The 23,567-nt window shown below is 37.0% G+C and overlaps 1 protein-coding gene and 1 long non-coding RNA gene across 2 annotated transcripts in view; both read left to right on the top strand.

Annotated features, from left to right (window-relative positions):
• Nucleotides 1-21,314, top strand: part of LOC148310561 (uncharacterized) — a 55,695-nt gene extending 34,381 nt beyond the window's left edge. Inside the window, exon 3 of the long non-coding RNA XR_015837381.1 lies at nt 21,255-21,314. This is a non-coding gene — a long non-coding RNA (uncharacterized LOC148310561). The remainder of the gene's footprint in view (nt 1-21,254) is intronic.
• The window catches only part of Drak (Death-associated protein kinase related), a 175,708-nt gene that overhangs the window by 100,854 nt on the left and 51,287 nt on the right, over nt 1-23,567 (top strand). The gene's annotated exons all lie outside the window — the stretch shown is intronic.

The following is a 23,567-nucleotide window of genomic DNA, read 5'->3' as shown; positions in this document are numbered from 1 at the left end:
ATCTCCGCTCTTTGTATTATGTTTGGTTAACTCGATTCGATCTCCATCGACCAATATAATAAATCAGCTTTCATCCAAATTTTCCCGTCCTTATTGAGATTTTCTGCTTTCGGCGAAGGGTTTTTATTTCAACGCCGTTTCATTTTGCTGCTTCATGGTCCAAGATGAAATTCTTCCGGGATAGAATTGAATACGGATTATAGGTGCCCAGGTAGAAATAACCGCGTATCGACCAATCGAACGTGTGTCTAGATGAGTGTTTCCAATAAGAGGCGTATAATAGTGGTGGGGCACTAATTTGTTTGGTACTAAACAGGTTGTAAGCTCAGGTGGGATGTAATTTCTTGGTGTGAATGCACCCCTCATTGACCCAATGCTTTTATTAGTCCGAAAAATGTAGCTCAGAAGTTGAGAGACTCTTACCTTGAGAATCATTAATATCTTGTATAATTTTAAGACTTAGATTGCTACGGTGATGTTTGTTTCTTTTTTTATGTTCCACAATATTTTGAGATTATCTCAGTAATAAGATAATTTTCACCGTTTAGTCGAGTTCTTTGACCGAGGGAACGTTGCGCAAGTGTGCTGTGGCTTTCTATCGTCTCTCGTTTCTATTATTTTGTTAATTTACACGGAATAGAGCCTTTGTCTCCGCTGCCATCGGCGTATTTACTCGGAGAGCAGTTTCGTAACCTTTTAATTATCACCGTCCCCAGTATGGGAATGCGGCCTTATCTGATAACTAACAGTCGCCTTTTTAACTGTAAACAAAAAATGTGTATTCTTCTCATTACTCGGATGATGGAAGAACGTTTGGGTCACATAACATATCACAAAGTCTCATCGTCCGCGTGGGAGAATTTACTACGTCGCCCGTTGAATTTTAACTGTTCACCATTTTTGATACATATTTGGTATTCTGACCGTCCGATGGGACGCTCATTGGGTTTTATATTGGTACTGTTCGTCACAACCTGTCACACAGAAGGTGTAATGACACCTATCTATTTTGTATTGTATCGAAGTTGACATGAATATTTCAAAATTCATTTTATATATTCACTTTTGTTCGTTTATAATACTACTTCTTCTTTGGGTCCCGTGTCTCTTCTTAGATATGTGCGTCTATCGTAGACTTCTACTGGTCCCTACCCTAGGCAAAATGGAACCGACCAGTTTCGCAGCTACGATTTTTGAATACTATCCTCTTATCGACTTCATGTTAAATTATTGTCAAAATTTTAAATATTGTCTCTCGTTTCAGGTATCTGATATACTCGTATCTACAAACAACATTAGTTTTAAACAGGTTTCAATCAGCCAATAGCTATTCTTCGCTAATTATGACGTTCTATCTTTCGTATCGAAATAATTACATTATCATTTCATTGCGTTCGTGCGGTTTTTCTAGATCTCTTGGTAGATTAAATTTGGTACCTACTTTATATCTAAGATTAAAAGTGAACTCCTTGAACTGGTAGAGTCATACACTTCTTGACAGAATACTAATAATGCAGCCGGGAGGACAATAGCATTGAATGCCCGCAATGTTTTGGCACTCTTTAGTAGGCGTTACGCAGCGTAACATAAAACATTATGTTATCTCCATTCTCCGTGGAATAATCGTATGCGAGCATGAGTCATTTACGAGTTTCTCCTTTTCCAAACACTTGGAGGATAGCATAGTGCATATTTATGTACGTACATATATAATTCGCGATGCCAGTCGAGGAATACGCTTGTGTGAATACGAGATTACCGAGATGCGCGTGTTAAATTGTTTGTTTACGTTCTGGACTCTGAAACCGGTTTGGTTTATTGTACAGTTTAACTACTTGGAATTTGTGCATAGAATATGAATTGGAAATTTGATAATGTTTCGTTTTCAGATTTAATGCGTTTCCTAACAAATACATATATCGCATTTAGCTTCTTCTTTTACTAAATTTTAGCTGCTGGTATTTTAATTACCTGGCATAATTTTTCCATGGCAACTTGGTAGGATCCTATTTCTATGGTAACTTGCTGGGTCCGGAGTAGTATATTGATATTAATTAAAATCTTTTTTTTGTTAAAGCTACTCGTATAAGCTCGGTTTGACTTATATTTTCCCAGCTATGCGAGGACACACTGCGCATTGCACTTGTATTTACTGCGCAGGTAGCTCGGCTGCCGGCGTTATCGCCTCCTTGTAATGGCATATTATTTAATTCTTAATGCGATAGTTGTCCCAACATTTGCATTCCGCACTAAAGAGGGTGACTTAAGGCTGTCCTTGTCCACTGAGGTCTAAACTTGACCTTCAGTGAGAGTTTTGCACTCTGAACTCGACGTGTTATTTATCAGATTCCTAGAATTCTTTCTCGGTCTCAAACAGGGTTTAATTTGATTTTTCTTTTAAACACTTTGCAGGTTTCATTTATATTATTACATCTGAGCTACTGCTACCACAATCTATTGTGATTTCTGCGGATCAATTCTCCTGTTTAATTCCGTGTCATATGTTGATTTTCCTCGAACTTAACAGCCCTTTTCGGGCGAACATTTTTTTTTTTTTGATCATGATTTTCAGTATTTTCGTTAGGACTAGTGTTGTGTAGTTTCATACAATTTTACAATAGGAACAATGCTTATTTTGATAATTCGCAAGTATTAGTTTAAATTTCTCCTCGATATATCTTAGATGTTCTCAGGATACGCAGAATTCAATATTTTTTAAAACTTTTTCGTTCTGACGTTTCGGATCTTATGAAAACATTTCTTATTCCTCCGAGTTTGGTCATTTTGCTCGACTGTTACTGAGGAATTCCGCATGCCCGTCATAATGCATATAATATTTAGGTCGGTGCCGCGCTGTACCGCACCCTATCAGTCACTTTTACTTTTGTTGCACTGGTACAGCATGAGTGCGAGCCGCATACTGCAGTGCCTATATAGCGCACTCGGCTGGCCTCACGAAGTGAACCGGATCTCTTGCTCCTTCGTCTCTACCATCTACTTCTTCTCTCGCTGCTTACCATTCTCCTGATCCGCTTTATAGTACGGATTATATTATTTTTATGCCCAATAAAACGCGAGATATTCTCTCTCGGTTGTTTAGTGGAAACATGCCCCAGGAATTTAGTAGCGTTGAAAGCTTTCGACCTTACGACTATTGGCGTGTCATTTTTAAAGCCAATATAACGCAAGTGAGTCTTAAACTTTTTTTAATATTGTTTTTTTAAACATTTATTACAATTTTTATCAGCTTAAGATTCAATGCCAATATACGAAAATTACATTGTTTTTTTATTATTATTAATTTAAGCATGCCATTTTTTTCGTGAGTAGTCGAGCGAAGTTTCTCTTTACCATAAAATTAATCAGTTTTTTTGTCATAAAATTGTCGTAACATATCACTTGCTCAATGTAAAGGTTTACACAGAACACGCCAGGACGACTTTTTCTTTTAAGCTCCCACGTCACTCGATAATTTCGATAATTTCATGCCCGGATAAATATTGAACATTTTCCACATTTAGTCGATGAGTTGCCGCGGCATTAGTAAGACTTGTCTTTATCGACGAAGCGACAAAGATTTCATGCGATTGCAGTGCTTCTACTAGAGATGTCGCAGTTTGAAATGTTGACGTTACAACCACAGACCTTATAGTCTTGTTATTTCATCCATAGTTACTTGCTTCAGCCTTCTTCTTGTGTCCAGTATTGAACAAAGGCCCTCTTCCTCTTGAACTTCCGCAGTTCTCTGTTGGACGCGACCCTTTTCCATTAGAAGCCTGCTACTTTCTTAATATCATCGGACTATCTTGTCTGGGGCCTTCCCGCGCTTCTGTGTCCTGTTCTAGGTCCCCAGTCGAGCACCTTATCCGTCCATTTATCATCGGACATACGCGCCATATAACCTGTCCAGTTCCACTTTTATTCCGCGATTCTTTGAACCATCTGTTGGTCTTTTCCCTTATCCAAACATTCGTTTTTCGGTCCCTAAGTGATGTGTTTAACATCCTTCCTTATAATGATCGACACGAGAATGCATCGAACAGTTACCTGGGCTCGTATTTCCGTCATTATGCGCAGTTAAATGACTCGGATTTGATAAAATTGAATTTTAAAAAAGTTCCTCTGCACATTCCTCGCCCATGCTAGCGGCGCCTGACACCTCCGTCCTGGGCTCAGCTGAATATCCAGCCCACGGTCTGTGGGCGCCGCAGCCGCGGGGAGAATTTGACACACAAAATTACTGTCTCGCGTGCGCAACACTCATCAACGGTTTTTCAAACAATAACTAGGAGACAATTATTAGTAATCACCTCTCTATTCAGTTATCTTAACCACTGTGTGGTTTTGTAGATTTGCAGTTCATTAGGAATACTTTTCTTGTTTCGTAGCACGTCTTTGGGCCATTACGAAATTTTGTTAGAACGTCGTGTTAACACGTTGAATGCGGCGTACGCGCCAAGCGCGTGTATATATAACATTTCTCCTATTACGGAATACGCGCTAGGAACGTATGGTTAAAAGTGTTAAAAATGAGTCAAAATGGCTTAAAAGTATCAGCGTAAATGGAAGTATACCCTTACAGTATTGACACAATATTCATGTCGGTGCGCAATGAATAAATAAAAATTACATAAAATTAATAATTCAATTTCATGGATAATATGCGAGTGTAACTCAGCTTTGGTTACTATATTACTTATGTTTGTACTCGCTTGTCTCAAATCGAGTATAAACATGAGCTGCGCGTGAATACTACACACAATAAGAACAGTCTGTACTTTTAGTATCTACAAAAAGAAATTTTATATATCATATTTTATACAATATAGCTATTATGTTTTTTCAGCATCTCGTCATTATTCGCGATATATTGAACGCAGTGAACGTGTTTAAAAAGATGTAAACCAAAATATAACCAGACAGGCGGTATGTTTCGTGTTATTTTACGACAGTTGCCAACCTGACTTACGAAGTCGATAGTAACCCTTGTCGTTAGCAATGTTTACCGTGTCACTGACTGTAAGTGATTTTCGCATTTGCTCGATAAATGAAAACATACCAACCCACGACTTTGATGCTGGGAATTTAAAAGTGAGCAGGCGTATAAACACGTGCTAAACAATTTATATTGACTAAAAGTAACCATCACGCCGCTTCACCGCAGGGGTAGGCAGAGAGAATCGAACGCCACACCACTCTGTATTTGCAAACATTCTTCGCCTCTTCCACATTCATGCATCTCCTCATCATACCCGACGATTATTACGACTCCTGACCCGGCCGCTTTCAAGTATTTGGCATACCTGGTTGTGCCAAGGTTTCCTCGGTCTTCCTCTGCTTCTTTTTCCAACTACATTCGCGTCATGAATTTGTTTAACCGTTCCTTCCTCACTCATACGTTCCACATGTCCAAACCATCTCAACACACCTTTCTTAATTTTATCGATAATGCTTATGCGATAATGCCTCGCATTCTTTCATTCTTTCATATATCATCCATCGTTTTGCCGCACATTCGTCTGAGGGATCGCATATATTACATAAATATGAATATTAATTCTATATTACAGATTTTTAGCAAAATGACATTTTTTCTCCATACAATAAAAGTGTCAGATGATCAGATATTATCTGGCCAAGTAATTTCGAGTGTTTTATTAAAATTACAAATTGGATTTTAATATGTTTCGATCGATTTTAAATCGGCTATGCTTTTGTGAGCATTCACCAAATGGGCGCAGTTTAGATCGGTTTATGTCGATGGCTCATACATATCCAACGAACGTGTGGGCAAGTATTGATTTCTGTCGCCATTTCGGTAATGCGATATCCCGGTGTAAACACGGCCGATTAAATCTAACTAATGTTACTTCGGCAATCGGAGCCTTATTCGAGATGCAATTTATCTCGTCTCTTTTGCATGCTAATGCCTCGCTGGACACCGGACAAGCTTCGGAGTGGTTTATTGGCGCATATCAACGGAGCCACGAGTCGATGTGAAGCCGATTCACTGGCGTGATCTGGTCGTGCTAATATTGTGATTGCCGCTTTGTTCACCTTTAGGTGCGGTTAGCAATTATTGCCATATTCCTTTTAGTCGATACAACTAAGTACAACAATTAGTTAACAGCACGTTGAGTGTGTCAACAACATTATAATCCAGTATTCGGACCTCACATACAAATATAAGAGTTTCTGCTCAATAAAAAAGCTTCTTCATCTCACCAATATATGTCTCTAGTGAAAATTCTAGTGATTTAAGTATAATGTTTCGAAATTGGATCATATTTATATGTATATATATATATATATATATATATATATATATATATATATATATATATATATATATATATAAATATATATAAATATATATAAATATAAATATATATATATATATATATATATATATATATATATATATATATATATATATATATATATATATATATATATATATATATATATATATATATATATATATATATATATATATATATATATATATATATATATATATATATATATATATATATATATATATATATATATATATATATATATATATATATATATATATAGAACTTCTAAGAATTTGAGTAGTGTGGTTGTCAATCATGGGTAGAAGTAGTGAATGTTACACGTGTGTAAGGCGATCATTTAAATCAGCTTGTGACGGTCGTAAGCCCCGTAAAGGTCCAGACTTCCACATTCTTCTTCATCTATGTTGAGATGTCAAAAAATAATATCAACCGTTAGTTATTCATTATATAATTTTTTACATCTCAACATACGAATAATATGGAAGTCACGACCGTCACAAGCTGATTTAAATGATCGCCTTACACACATGTAACATTCATCAATTCTACCCATGATTGATAACCACACTACTTAAATTATTGGAAGTTCTATATATATGAACCAATTGAGAAACCTTGTTCTTGAATCACAAGAACTTCACTAGAGACATCTATGGTGAGATGAAAGAGGCTTTTTATTGAGGAGAAACTCTTTCATTTGTACGTGAGGCCCGAATCCTGGATTATATTCGCATACATGAGAAACGCTAGAAAATATCATTTTCATTTTTTATTTTAGCTTAGGTATAATTTGATAATTATAATCTTTGTTGAGATGTCAAAAAATAATATACAAAATAACTCCTAATTGGTGATAATCCAGATTTGTGAAGAAGTATTTGGACACACTCAAAATGTTGCAGTTATTAATTCATTTGTGGTGTCACTTATAACCTTGCTTGCCCTCATACATCCTTAACTTATGTAAGACGTATTTTAAGTACGTTGTCGCGTTCAAATTGAGCCACTTATTGTACCATAAGTCGAAGGCTATAATCATTACTTTGGATTACCTAGTAAGTGCCATTTCGAAAGAGTAGCTAAGACCTCTCGTTTTGGCCAAAAAGGATGTGAATCATCGAAAGCTTTTAGTTCTGCATCGTAATAATATATCAATGAGCTTATTGTCGTGTTTTACAGCATCATCAAATGGAAGCACTTTCCGCAGTCTCATGGAGCGTAATTGATTCGTTAATGCTGTGTTTACCACCTCGGCAACGCCGTATGACGCGTCAAGATAATTCACACACATTGTTGGAAGTTGGAAATTATTTCGCACGTTTTACAATTCCATTACGCATTGTATCTCGCCTTTTTTCCGTGTTATGAAGATGACTTCCGCCATTGGAGTCAATTTTTATTATTAGTACACTAGATCAACTGCTGTCCCTTCGGTATTTTTTTTATTGTTTAATAACCACGTTTTTATCGACCATGTATATTCTTGGATTCCCACGTACATACTCTTGACTATTTTTGAGACTGTTATCGACCATCAGTCGACCTAAAGTTCTTTTCATATTTTTGTAGGCAGCACAGTGAACTATTTTACGGGTCAGCCACTGTAGAGTGGCGATATAATCCCGAATTCGTGTTTTTACTATATCGTAAAATCTTAGTTTTACAGCTCTTACGAAATTGTTGATTATTGTCGACTGCGACATTTTACACTATCAATTCTCGTTTTTGAAGATATATATATTAACCCGTTCCCTCATTCCTTGCTTTTGTAATTTTAAAAATGCCTTATTTTTATTCAATTTTTCCAGAGAATCACTTTACTTGTAAATAATTATTTGTTGCAAACATATAGTATGTTTCAATCGCATTGTATGTCAGGCAAAAATGTATAACACTTTTTTTGTTATTATCGAATCCGTACCACGATTTTATATTCCACAAGTATTTTTTGTATTTTTTGTAATTTAAATAATATAATCTAAAATTGATACAATACAATAGACAATTTGAAAAATTTAATAATATGGTCTCACAAGATATATGTGTGCGACAAATTTAAGAGTGGTATTTTTGCGCAAGATCATAAATTACCGTATCGCAAAAAATCGATAACAGAATTACAAAACTGCTTCCCACGCGAGCAGCCCGATTTTGGTTCCTACCTTCCGAAATCGCAGGTAGAGCAATCATTACACATAGTGTCTAGCAATGAGCTATTGCCAAGTGTCATTTGGTCCATCGCTCGCGAGATGAGTTACGAAAATGTTTCCACTTGTGTGGGTTTTTTCTAGTTTCTTCGCTACATCGTGTCCAACGACGCTTTGTTAGTATGCTAATAAATGAGAAATTCAGGTTGCTGTATTGTTCGTGTCAGTTGGGAGTCTTCCATCACACAATTCGTTTCGCTCTAGCATCCGGATGTTCAGCTCGGTGATGTATTCGTTTTTATTCACCTTAAAATGCATCTTTCTTTTACTTTATCCGTATCAGTATATTGTGCATCGCAAACACTTTTTTATAGTGCATTTGAATAGGAACACTTAAATTGTTATGGGATAGCATTTCTTCTATAGTTCACACCTCGTCATCTTTGAATCTCGAGTACGGTTCAGCGTTCATCTCTGCCTTTGTACAAATATTGACTGCCCGCTGTGGCGGTGTCAAGTGGAGATATTCTCGTCAGTGGGAAGGAATTTGCTCTCGAGACGATACCTGACACTTTCTGCCAACTGTTTACATTCCAATTCGTGAACAGAATCTATCATTACCTGTCTTAAGATATCATTATTTATTTCATCTCTCCGTATGTCTTTGTTTCAATGGTTTAGCTTATCACTATTTATGCGTCTGAGTGTCGCGAATAAGTGATTTGTAAACAACGCCGTGTAAATAATTCTGTGTTTTCTATTATAAGCTCGTAAAGTTGTATCGGCCGTTAAGATATTCATTACGCGGATTTATCGAGTTATTTCTCGAGCACATAATAAATTGGCACGTTCTCTTGTCCTCTGGCGTCGAGCTGGGCTCCCGTCCGATCTCTCTCCTTTGCTCTCTCGATTCCGCTCCCCGTATAATGACTGGGTTATTGCTAATTGATCCATCATACTGCATTACGTTTCAACTCGAGACCGACAGATGACAGTTCCGCAGCGGCTCCGTTTCGCCGACAAAGCGACAATGGCTCCGACCGATTGTGACGTATGACTGCATTGCGAGGATAGGGTTTCTTACTGCTTATCGGATATCGTTGTTCCGGCTTTTCACTTGAAAGGTAATTTACGTACGCGATAATGGAAAGTTTCCCTGTTTAACAATGTTGTAGTTTTTTTATACTTAGATTGATTTTGAATAGATATCTTGTGTCTTGTGTGACAACCCACAATGAAGCGATGACAGTCCATTCTTTATGATATCTATATTTTATGTACATCGTTAAGAGAGTAGAGCATCTGCAGATTCTTTGAGTCGGGTATCTCATCACCCAAGGGCGTACAATTAAAGTCTCTTGGCACTTTCCCTTCAATTTCTGTGTTGAAACATTTAATAATAGGTCCGTACACGCGTATTTCATATTCGGTATTATACTTGTCACCCGAGACGCGTTGGGGCAGATGCGGATGTACTCTCGTTAGCCTTTTTTGTTATTATTTATTTTGTGTTGTAACTAACGGAATGCAGATGGCTCCAAGTGATTCCGGTTTATTTTACACTCGTACGGTCTAATTGTTTATTTGTGTCTACGTCATAAATTTCATCTTATTACTCTGAAAATTTTCTTTTTCCTTTGATTCTAAAGCTTTTAAAAATACACAAACGGTATTTTCCCTGCAAAAATGACTGTTATTTTAAGTAATACCCAACCATTCTATAATTAGATCTTGTTTTTTTGTGTGATCTCTAAATCCAAAAACGGCATCATCATTTTTGAAATCACCTGCTCTTCTTTCAGCCATAATAGTGTGTATACGAACCAATAAAAAGTTTTCAGAGATCAATAAACTAGTAAGTTGAGTGTTAACGGGACTGGATTGTAAGATTATCCATTCAGAAGTGAAAATAATTTAGGCTTTGTCCAATTTGCTATGGTCGAACAAAATAACAATGCTCTGATCAAGTTTAAGGTCGTCTTCAATTTAGATCCTTCTTATCCATTAACTAGGAAAATACCCTTTCCTGCATTGCCCACAATGATTTATAAAAAAATATTGTTACCACATTGTTTTGCACAGTTTATTATAGCGCATATTGTGCGCCAATCAAGCATGTTTTTATCGTTCGTTATGTGGCGTTGAATGGGCGGAACCGCAATTCCGCTGTATAATTACGATGATTTTGTTTTATTATTTAATTCGATTCAATTCGATTCGACATCTTGTTTTTTTTTCGATCAAACTCGCTCCTAAATTTAATCATAGCAGCCACACCTCACTGAAACGCCGTCTCGTTTAACGACTTCTCACATTATGGATGCTATTTCACGGCTACCGTCACTGTCCTCTACACGAGATTCTTCAAATCTCTGCGTTTCATCAACATCGTTTCGGAAGAAATACCTTTGTTGGCAAAAGTTTCTTATCGAACCATATTGATTACGTTATGGAACACCCCATACCCTTTCGTAATTGCCTATTTCTTGGCGTATTGTCTATTTCGTGGGGATGTTTTTGTGATTTCACAATGACGTTTAGGGTACCCTTTCAGATTCAGGCCTTTCTCTTCTTCAGTCATCTCTCCACTATTGGATGTAGGCCTCCATATTTTCAATGTTTCTCTTTCTTTAGCCGTTATTGTCCAGTTTTACCGGCGACAGAAATTATGTAATCAGCCCATTTTTTTGGGGTCGACCTACTCCTCTTTTTTCATCTCAGGGTCTCCATTTAAGAATTTTGGATGTTCATCGGTCGGTTCTCTGCCTAGCCACATGACCTGTCCGTTGCCACTTTGACTTTGCATTATATCGACAATTTTTGTCCGGTGTCTGATTTCCACATTTGGAATTTTATCTCTCAGATTCTTGAATAATTTTGTTTATAATTAATAATTAAAAAACTTAAAAATACTAGGCTTTGGGCTATTCTTGCTGGATTTTAGTGTCGATGTGATATCGTTGATGAAACTCGCTTTTATTCGAGATATTGCACGGCGATAAAGCAAAACTCATCAGCTTTGTCGATCGATTTGCAAAATCAGCTCGTGCGGCGCTCTAGGGTCCAGTAGCTCTTCTATTGCGACTGCTTACATTTGTTCATTACAAACACGTTACTCAAATCACTCGGTTAATCCCCCGCGGGTATTTTACCCTAGCTGAAAACAAACCACCCTGCAAAGAATCTACAGTTTTGATTGAATTTAATACCACACACCCAAATTTCTTACCCGATATTTCTAAGCATTAAATTTGCTTCCTTTTCTTTACGTGCTATTTTTTTCTGAAATTATATGCTTTGTATTGGCACTAATTGTTAATTCGTCCATATTGGACCATTCATTTCCAGGGATAGCGCTCATTCATCTCTGGGCTAGCCGGACGTCATTCCAAATTATACACCCAAGTCAGAAAGATCGTCTAAAACTTCTGACGAATAAATATTTTTATTCTTCTTCATCTTTTTATAGTTCCTGGAGATCTATCTGGAATATAGATTGCCAGCTACCTCTTCACCTTTTCGGGGGTCTACGTCCTTCTGGGTTTTCTTGAAGGGCGATACGTGGAAGTCTGTCTGGCGAAAAAATTAATTACAAAAACGATCGACTTGTTTACGAGCATTTAATCTCCTCGTTCCTGCTCAACTAATATTATTTACTGTCGATGGTAATTGACGGTAATCGGTAATGATACTCCTAGCACCTTATAAGGTTCACCGTGTCGCAGCGTCTGACTTTCGTGGGTACCTTTGTGTGACTGGGCATACATAAATATAATTATTGACGTTATAATAATACAGAATAGGGAAACGGCTTGTTGGTATTCGAGCCGCCGCGGCACAGGCGACCGCTTTGTTCGAGTGTGCAGTAATTTCTTCAGTCAGACCAAGGTCCGCAGTTAGTCACCGGCGGGCGCCGTTCCCCGTCCATTAGCTGTTGTTCTTAACACCAGAATTAAATAATTGCCGCGCAAAAATAACAAATCGCCAGTTTCATTGAAATTCCTTCGGTTCGTCCATTGCCTTTAAAGTAATTCTGGGATTGAGTCGGTCTCGCGCGCCACCATAAATAATTGTACCAGTTATAAATTATTATTTTGTGCCCACTGTCGAGTGGCTCAGTAAATTATTATAATCAATTATGTTATTTTATATAGTATTTGTCCGCCTCCGTAGTGTAATGGTCAACACGCTCGGCTACCATACTGGAGGTCTTGAGTTCGATTCCCAGGGGGGTCAAATAAATATTACTGATTTTTTCACTATAATATTTATGAAATATTACCCTGGACTGGTACCTGAAGCGAAGGGCTGATCACCTTTACTTCACGTTTTAATGATCAAAACAACACTGCGTTTATATGATGCAGTGCCCTATGCACCATAGGGTGCAGATAAGGGTTTTAATGAAAAATGTATAGTATCTCCATTAATAATATGTTTAGTGGATGTTATTTTTTAAAACAATGTTTATACATATAATAAAATAACAACTGTATATTTTTTTACATTTATTTGATTTGACCAGTGGTTTTGTCGTTACCGACTTCATCAAACTGGTGGGATGCTAGACAAAATTCTATGAAATACTCAACAAGGCAGGGGTTGGAAACCCTATTATAGTCGTTATATTATTATTTAAAATGCAGTTCCACCACGAAATACCAGCACAATACTCATATGTTTATTTAGTTACAAGCTACAAAATGCATAGTCATTGTTTGAATGTTACAAACACTCCCAGATAAATTGAAGAAAATACGGTATCTACCCATAAAATAACCATTATGTTTTTTTTTTTATATCCAATTTCCAAATAACTTTTATTATTCTTACTATCGTATTGGCAATGTTTATTTGTCTGTGGAATACAAACGCATAAATACTTTATTGTATATTCTCGTAAGATCGTATTATGTTCCTTAGCATTTAAATGCGATAAAAATCCAAGTACGGATTAATCCAGCATTAAAATACTGGGGTCCCTTATTCGTAATGACTTTGGTCGCTCTGTTTTTATCGACGTTTTACGACGAGAAATTCAATCTGCATGCCGAGTTACGAAATCCTTGCCACGTATTCGCAGGAGGCGTGTATAAACCAATTTTTATAGCTTTGTGCAACCGAATAAAATCGCCGTTATTTAACGAGACCGTAACGATAACATTGTCTCAATTTCACTGCTTCTTTTATCCATAAAGTTCTCGCGTATCAAGTGCCTCTCGCTCATTCGACATTAACAATAAAAAATTGGCATAATAATGTGTTGAATTATGAGTTGCTCAATGATTAATGAAGTGGTATGTCTCAGCGATGGCGCCACGTACAATTCTCATTCTCATTCTCATTCTTCATTATTATTCTGAATAAAACGCTTCGATAATGTTGCAGTTTGCTGTGCTTTACTGCAGCATTAAGTCGCTTTACCTCTAGAAATGTCCATACTTGCATTTGTGGGTTTTTTCTAGGCGCAGTAGACCGTTGGATTGAGTGCTCACATGCCCTGGATAGGTTTCCCTGGAGATCGCTAACTGTGGTTGGGTACTAACGGGAAGAGTTGTCAGCCCCTCCTCCCTGGAACTGGTCCTTCGCAATTTAATCCCTCGGATGAACATCTCCCACTCGATATCTTCCCGTTGCACCAGTTTTATCGTCGCCTCCGGTGGTACTTATTCTTGCGCCTATCCATTTTATCGCTTCTTGCCGATCGGGCGTTTCGGATCGACAACATTATTTACTTTATCGCTAAATATTTGCTTAAATGAATACTTTAGAAAATCTAGGGTATTTCATGTCCATGTTTGAATGTACAAACGTCTTAAATTTTACTTTCCTTTCGATAATAAATTTCGCTACACTGTTCTGCTATTAGTTAAACTTGTAGCGTAGATGGATCAATACTAACCATTCATTTATCAAACAGGGCTGGGAGCACATGCGGAAGAATGAATTTGAATATGCAATGTGTTCACTTAAACGTTACTTCTATTTGGCAAAAAGCAAACATCCAATTCTTTTATTTTCAGTATTTATTTATTTTAAAACATATTACATACATAAGTCACATATAAAATATTCCCGATGAGTAAATACCATTACTCATTTCGGGATTAAGGTTAACAAGACTGAAACACGAATAAAAAGTAAAAAAATATTAAAAATTCAACAAAATTAACACCGTGCAAAATGTAAAATGTGAAACAATAAACAGGTATAGTAAATAGGCATATAAAAACATAAGGTAAGAAGCATGTTAAAAGGAAACAAATGAGAAAATATAACCAATCACTAAAACAAATATCTTTCCATAAAGTATTTTTTCAGTTCATTCATTTTGGATCCCTGACTGGGTTCTGTTTTATATATGTCAGGCAGCTGGTTAATTTAGGAATAGGCAATATATTGCAAGGACCTTACTCCAAACTTAACTAACTAACTAACTAACCATCACGCCGCTTCCCCGCAGGGGTAGGCAGAGAGAATAGAGCGCCACACCACTCTGTCCTTGCAAACATTCTTCGCCTCTTCCACGTTTATGCATCTCCTCATACATACCCGCCGATTGTTACGACTCCTAACCAGACCACTTTCAAGTATTTGGCAAACCTGATCGTGCCATGTTTTTCTCGGTCTTCCTCTGCTTCTTTTCCCACTAACATTCGCCTCATAAATTTGTTTTACCGTTCTTTCGTCACTCATTCGTTCCACATGTCCAAACCATCTCAACACACCTTTCTTAATTTTATCGATAATGCTTATCTCAGCTTTGCATTCCTTCCTTATTTCACTATTCGCACATCTATCATACATCGTTTTGTCGCACATTCTTCTGAGAGATCGTATTTCGACTGCATTCAGTCTACTTTCATCCTTCTTTTGCCAACTCAATGTTTCACTTCCATACATTAGAGTTGGAACCAGGACTCCGTTGTGCACTGCCAGTTTAGCTTCCGCTGATAGGACAGGATATACTCCAAATTTAGTTGTGTTTATCGGCTCCACGTGTATTTTTATTATGTCCTCGTGTATTATGAACATCTTGACAATTCTGATCAAGTCATTTGAAATAAAAGTTAAAGTCATCTTCCCCACTTTGAACTCGTTATCTTTCGACTGTAAGTATAGCCCTGGTCTGTTTGTAAATTGTACAGCATGTTTTTGCAACTTTGTCCGTTTCGACGAGCGTTTTCTCTCGCCTTTCGCAACCTGTGATCGGTGATCGAATATACGACTCCTTCACTTTGTTTCTTCACTGTTTAAGATCTAAAATCGGCAGCCTTATTCGACTGCATGAGTACCGCGCATTGAACGTGAAATCTTACGCCGTTTTCTGCGATCATTTTGCTACAGCCCCGAGCGTATAATGGACTATCGCTTCCTACAATCGCGGGCCATTGTTTACGCATATGATATCTTGCCGGAAGATGCAAAAAAATATTATGCAAGTTCTGTAGAATACTCGTACTCATGTACGCCGACATCTGATACGAAGCGGTGTTTCGCCTTTCTATTAATTGTGGTTTACAACCACTAAACCCGTGTACATAATACCTTCAACATATGAAGCTACTTGTATGTACTGCATTCATTTATTTTCCTCTTGGTCTGCTGATACTGATCAAGTAGTATCCACAGGCCACGGCCAAATCTCGAGGATTTTATGTACATATTTCAATATTTATTAGATTGATGTAACGTCGTATTTTTTCATGAAAACAAAAATGATTTTTTTCGCATCAGTATACTTTACTGATTTAGTTAATTACATATTTTCAACTATCTTAAATGACTTTCTTCCACTTTCTGTCAACTTTTTAATCCCATTTGACTATAAACTTTCGGGTTTCGATGCGAAGAACGTCTCTAGTGTTGTTTTCACCTCCTCCGTTGTTTTAATTTTTTGTTAGATGCAATGCAGTAGTACACAGTGGAGTCCTGGCTCCAACTATTATGTAAAGTGGAAGCGAAGCATGGAGTTGGCAAAAGAAGGATGAAATACTGAATGCAGTCGAAATGCCCTCTCTCAGACGAATGTGCTGCAACACGTTGTATCATAGATGTCCGAATGGTGATGTAAGAAAAGAACCCAAGGCATTATCGATAAAATTAAGAGAGGTGTGTTGAGATGGTCTGGGCATTTGAATCGAATGAGTGAAGAAAGAATAGTAAAACAAATTTATGAAGCGAATATGGTTGGTAATAGAAGCAGAGGAAGACCGAGAAAAAATGGCATGATCAAGTGTATCAAATATTTGAAAGTGGTCGGGTCAAGAGTCGGAATAATCGTCGGGTATGCATGAGAAGATGCATCAATGTGGAAGAGGCGAAGATTGCTTGCATAAAGACGGATTATATTTTCTCTGTCTACCCCTGCAGGGTAGCGGCGTGTTGGTTAGTTAGTTAGTTTAGAAGTAATGCAACAGTCGTACAAATAACCTTTTGTGCTTGGATGCATGGAATTAGCTTGGCGGCTGAGGCTCTCCTTGCAATAATTAATAATTGGATACACAATATGCAGCGTGAAAGCCCAGGCCTGTGCGCAGTGGAATAAATGAAGAGTCGATGAATTATTGTCGGGGAAGAAGGATATCGTAAGGATCTTTATGGGCTTCAGTACATCGTCTTGCAGAGTGTTTAGTGCCCCGCCTCGGCCGCTATGCAGTCTATGATTTATGTATTCCCGATGCACTGTAAAATCGTTCTACTCGATATTAGATGTGTCTAAAATGCCTCAAATTTACTCAAATCGCTTACCCCTTTCACCAACGTCAAATATAAAAAAAACTAGATTTTTCAGAAGATTAAAGCTTAAAAATATAATAAAATGTATTAAAAATAAATATCAAGCCACTTATTCAACTTTTTACTGTGTAACAAAAGATCTTTTTAGGTAAAATCTGAATGTTTTTTCTCCATTTGAAAAATATTTAGTATATATTTAAAAAAATAATGAAACAATACCTTTTCTTCAAAATGCAAAAACAACCAATTTCTGTCCTGTAGCGGGTAAATATTAAGTTAAAAATATGCAGCTTTTGCTGGGATATAGTACATTTTCTGGGCATTCCGAAAACACGCACAACTGAAAATTTGCGATTTTTGATGTATGACGTTGTTGAAAGTAGTGAGCAAAATGATCAATATTCTTTCATCAAAATAACATAAACTTAGTTTTTTTTTAATGCGGGATAATAGATAGCCCGCAAATTAATTTAACGTAATTGAATGGTTTGCTTAAAACACCGATTTTTAATTGAAAAAATAAGTTTTACTTCGAAATGATTTTATGGTTTTGAAAAGAAAAGAGTTATTGAAGGGGTAAGGAGTTTTAGAAAATATTTTTTTTCCTACATATATTCTAAACACAAAAAACATCGAATATACATTCTTTAAAAATCGGGCGTGATAAAATAAGAAAAATCAAATACGTAAAATGTTACCTGGATTTAGAGAAAAATCAGTTACCATTTAACGCATGTTGGGCCTTAAAACGTCACTTTTAAGGCAATTGTGTCGATTTATTTTTCTTAATAATTTAGATAATTGAACGAACAATTTAAATTAATAACAATTAATATACATACGAGTAGATACGTGTGTGTTTTAAAAGGCACCGTTACAACGTGATAGAGAATTGTACGCATTTTCCGTACCATTTGACCAACATAACCGCCCCGTTTCCTGGAAGGAAGGATATCAATAGTAAAAGGTGTAAACATGATTGAATTATTTTAATGGATTAATTTATCTGATGGAGCTGGCTCTTGCGAATGCTACCGGAAATGTGCGATACACACATCCAACATCCGACAGTGAGGCTTCCCATAACTGGCGCTCTCTTCCTCTGCGTCTGAACGTATTATACGTACGTACCCTCTTATCCGCCGGTAACCGGTAGTCGAGTGTCCAAAGTGTCGACCCACTTTCCTCGAAACGCAATAAACTTGTCCGTAAGAATAAAAAGGCACGAAAGTGAATCGGTTGATTGACACCCGCTACTGAAATGAATTGCCTCTTAGGGCTTCTTTACGTAAAAGACATTGAAGTACACTAACGCCTGTCATTAGAATATATCCAAAACATCGGCGGATATCATTGAAGTACTGATAGAAATGTAAGCAAAATCATTGGATATCATTGAAATAGTGACAGAAATGTAACCGAAATCATTGGATGTCATTGAAGTACTGACAGAAATGAAAGCAAAATAATTGGATATCATTGAAGTACTGACAGAAATGTAACCAAAATCATTGGATATCATTGGAGTACTGACAGAAATTTAACCAAAATCATTGGATATCATTGGAGTACTGACAGAAATGTTAGCAAAATCATTGGATATCATTGAAATTCATGCCAATCCAGTTTAATGATGTCAATGGAATAGTTTCAATTTTATTTAAATTAGGAGTAGACTGTAATCTAGACTGCTATAATTGTTACACAAATGTCATATACATTATTTTATTAAAACTTTAATCCCAGATTACGGGACATTTGCAAAATTTACGACGGACATTCAATTTGTCCACCGATGAAGCTCCGAGCATCGTCCACCCATCTTGTCGACGAGCGTCCTTGTAGCCTCGTGTTCACGTCTTGTCCATATATCATCGGACATCTTTAATAATATTTCTTATATCCAATCTTGCCTAAAAGCACTAAGCTAAAATGCCTCACACGAGTTCCTCGCACTTCCAATATACCTCGTCACTCCTCAGTTTACAGTAAAGGTCGATAGCTTCTCTCAACATTATGCAAGCGGAGTGATGGACAAATCTTACTATTGTTTCACGGCTAACTGTTTCTGCCTGTGAACTTGGCAGAGTCGCGACGAACTCCATAAGTCTCCGTACCACAGAGGACACGCACGGACGTACATACCCATCGAGTTGCTTTTCAACGTGATGAAAGACACAAACAAATATTTACTTCGGCAATTTGCCACGCAGCTGAATACGATATACGTTAGACAAAACGGTAAATTATAATCAAATTCTCTTTCGCTTTGGTTTTTTCGTTATAATCTGACTTTGTACGGTTTACCTTGAATTTTATTAAATTAGATAAAACTATCACGACACTGAATAGTATAATACGCAGGTCAATAACACCAAAAATCAAGACGTTCAGGCTAAAGTTCAAACTTCAAATTGTGTTTACAAAAAAAGACTAACGAATGGTCTTTACTGTTTTTAAAATGCTGTTAGCATATTTTTTTTTAATAGAAGATGGTCGATTACGCGGTAATGGTTCGATAGATTAGTACCTACACGTTGCCGTTTTTCGGCTTGGGGGGGCCACCGGAAGCGCCTCCCATGCCGGTATCGGGGATGCAAACTCGACTCCGTTTACGGCCGAGCGACTCAGGAAACTAGCGGATAACGTGTTAACTGCCATCGGACTCTATAATGCTGTTGTATATGGCGATAGTCCAAATCCCGCAAGATGCGACGCGACGCAAAGGTCGAGCCGCCAGTATTTGGTTTTATCGCCGTCGGTTCAACTCGCCTTCCGCCCGATCTAGGAGTTACGTCTATGTTAACTTTGGTCGTTAAATGGATCGTTACACATTTTTAATTGACGGGCATCCGAAACGGAATCAAAACAGACATAAATCAACCGTCTTGAATTTCCTATGTGCGCTCGAGACTATGGTAATGACAGGCTTGGGGAGGGGCCTAACGAGTTATTGCTCTTAATAAATTCGGTTTAATTGTTGCTCCGACGAAATGTGCCTTAAGAGGTGTGCAGATTGTGCAGGAAATGGTTATTATTTTGAGCCTACTCACCCATACAAGTAACTTAAGTCAGACTTTGTTTACATTGTCATAAATTCAGCTTACATTCTCTCGAGCAGTTATAATAATGCTCCGAGTCCAACACATGAAACTGACCGCGTGATTGACTCGTGTCGGGTAAATTACTCGTGGTCGCTAACACCAAGATCGACGTATACCCGACTGAGAAATATGGAAATCCACAAGGCAAGACAAATTAAATACTATTTTTTATGTGGGAATTTAACAGAACAGTTACATCATATAAGTAAATGAATATTAAAAAAACGAGTACTTGTACTGTTCCAATAACAAAATTCCACACTTGTAAAAATACCTGGGAGAGGAACGGGAGGGAGGAAAAGGGAAAAGAGGAAAAATGAAAGACAAATTGTACGGTACCCCACGATATCAATATCGACTTACAATGATTGTGATATCATCGCTGACAATGTCGAGTTGAACATATCAAAATCCCCATATTCATCGCTAACCAGTTTTGATGAACGATAAATATAGGAACTATGTTTAGAGTTTGCTCTACTCTTGGGGAGCGCTAAAGTGTCAGTTTGCTTGGTGATTTGACAGTGAACTCCAAAACATACACGTTCCAGCAATTCCGGCGAGACAATGTGCGAGTTGGGCAATTTAATAATGGCAATAGCAAATGAATAATAATAATAATTTATTGTGGTTTGACCGCGTGATGAGCGAGCTGCGGGGAAATGGGCTGTCACATAACCTCGCCCGTAGTAGGATAGTGTCAACTTATGTTTATGGCGAGGGCTCAATCCCGTTGCACGACTCTTTTCAGGAAGTACTCGCGGACCGCTTCTCGCTTCTGTTTTTCAATCACCTTCATTATTCTATACTGGTTCGCGGTATTATAATTCCATCAACATCTATACCCTTTTTTATGTCTCCGCTAGACGTTATGAAACATTCTGTGACCCGAATCCCGGAGTTTAATTTACATAATTAATTTGTTTTTTCTTCTGTTGCAGGTATGATTAAGACACTTCTACACGGTTGAACGCGTAGTGACGGTGAAATTATGCGGCAAAGTAAGAAAATCATTAAATCAATACCTGTATGTATAATACTTTGGTTGAATATCGAATACGCATTCATAGCGGTAAATTAGAAGAAAAAAATATGCGCGATTTTTTTCTTGGTTCTCAAGGAAATATTGCGTTAATATTATGTTCTTCCCGTTTTTTTTCTTATCTAAATCGTTCTACAAATCATTTATGTCTCGTCATAAACCCCACCTTTTCCTTTGCAGTGTAGTAATAAACGAACTTGAATTAGATAGCACCGCCGCAAATTTTTCTCACACCTAGCAAACATTAATCACTGTAACGTTTTACCTTTGGATTTCGTCTGATTTTGTTTATCCTTCACCTTATGAATTTCTCCACTCTACGTGTGCATTGAATCAAAAACAACACGCGCCTTATTATAATGGATAATATTTGTCTGACATGATATTTTCTTATGACATTTGTCCCACATCCGGTACTTCCTGAACACTTTCGCCTTGTGTTCGTTATTTTAACGCATTACGATTTATCATTGATTTGCGCATACCTACTTCATTTTTTATTTCTTATTAAATCCTCGATGTTATTACCCAGAACGTCTTATCTTTTCTATAAAGCGATGCTCGAAATCCTAGTTTATTAGTCATTAGATTAGATAAGTGTAACATTCGACCTTGCCGTGATTTTTACCGCGTGAAAAGTGCCAAGGTATAATTTTTTTCATTTGCATTCGTCATTAGTATTTTCTTATTTGTTGAGACATGGAGCAACAGTTTTCCTTGATTTGATTGGGTGTTTACATGAATTATTATAAACGTATAACTGTTACATTTATTAGTAGCACTAGCAATCTCTATGATGAGACTCTGAGACAGGTCAATAAAGCGGCTGTAATATCGGGGTGCCTAAGATAAAAAATCTGGAAGAAGAATCACATGAATATTGAAAGCAAAGTAAACATGTATTAAACATGTGTAAGACAGATTGCCACATGTGGGATAGAGATCAGAGCAGGCACAGCGAGGCCCTAATCTCTTCAAAGAACATCATAAATGAGGACATTGAGGTGCATAACCGGAAACACGTTAAGAGACCGAATAAGGAACACGGAAATTTGGAAAATGTGTAGTACGGAGAGTGTAGTCAGATGGGGAAAACAGTGAAGACGATTCTTGAATGCCAATGTCAATAGAATGCAAGAAAATAGACTGGCCCGAATTGCTCTTCAAGAGAGAGAAGAAGACCATCTGAAAGACGTCTAAAGCGATGGCGTGACGGCTGACATTCCACGTCACAAGAGACGGATAACGGAACAGACAAATCCGAGGATATATAAGAATGAAGAAGAAGTAGTAGAAGTATAAATGTTTATATATACTTATATCTTAACCGCAATTTAGTCTAGAAACTAAGTTTGTCCATTGCGGTTGTGAAGTATCAGGTATTTGTTGGGTAGTCGGTTTCGCATAGCGCACGACATAGCCATTTGGTCGTGTTCGTGAGAACGTGCTTCATTACCATCTTCCAGATCAGCTTCAACTTTATGGCTGAGCATAATTTTCATCATTTACTTCTATAAATGAATAATATTTTCGCTCTAAACTTTTACGTTTTGCAAAGGTTCAGTTTCTCTCTGTCGACTTGTAAAAGCAATACGAAACACGTCCCTAGAATGTTCCGAACCGGCACGTTAAGACGTACGAATTTGTATATTGTCAGTGCGGTTTTCTGCTAAAATCGAGGGTATTATTTTAGAAAATGGGAATTGTTGTGACTGAGTTGAAGTGCGGACTGTGTATTGAGTAATATCTCGAACTTTGAACCTTCAGAAAAGATGAAGACAACTCCGACTTTTATTGTTGTTGCAATTTTAAATGAAGGCTAGAAATGTTTCTCGTTATTTTAACATTCTATACACGTATTGATAGGTAAACAATACGTCGTTTATTCTATTTTTTTATCGGATCACTTGAATCTCTTGATTTGTTGATATATTTTGTTAAAAGTACATTGTAATTTCTTCGTTAATCCGTTCGGTAGTTACTTTGTGGTAATATTTGTCTACTGTGTATTGAATATATATTGGTATTTACTTAGTAATTACCACTATTTCTTGAAATCAATTGTGGCACGTGTTTCGATGAATTTCGCATCATTTTCAAACACTGTTTGAGAACTTTAAAATAAAGTCTAAATTTATGTATTTTAAAATATTGCGGAATACGTGTCACAATAGATTTTAAGAAATCACGATATTTTTTTACCAAGTAGAAT

The sequence above is a fragment of the Brachycentrus maculatus genome, unplaced genomic scaffold, assembly GCF_059751285.1.
Source record: "Brachycentrus maculatus isolate JH-2025_06_01 unplaced genomic scaffold, ASM5975128v1 h1tg000091l, whole genome shotgun sequence".
NCBI classification, from domain to species: Eukaryota; Metazoa; Arthropoda; class Insecta; order Trichoptera; family Brachycentridae; genus Brachycentrus; species Brachycentrus maculatus.
Note: the sequence above shows the minus strand (reverse complement) of the source record. Positions and strands in the feature narration are given on the sequence as shown.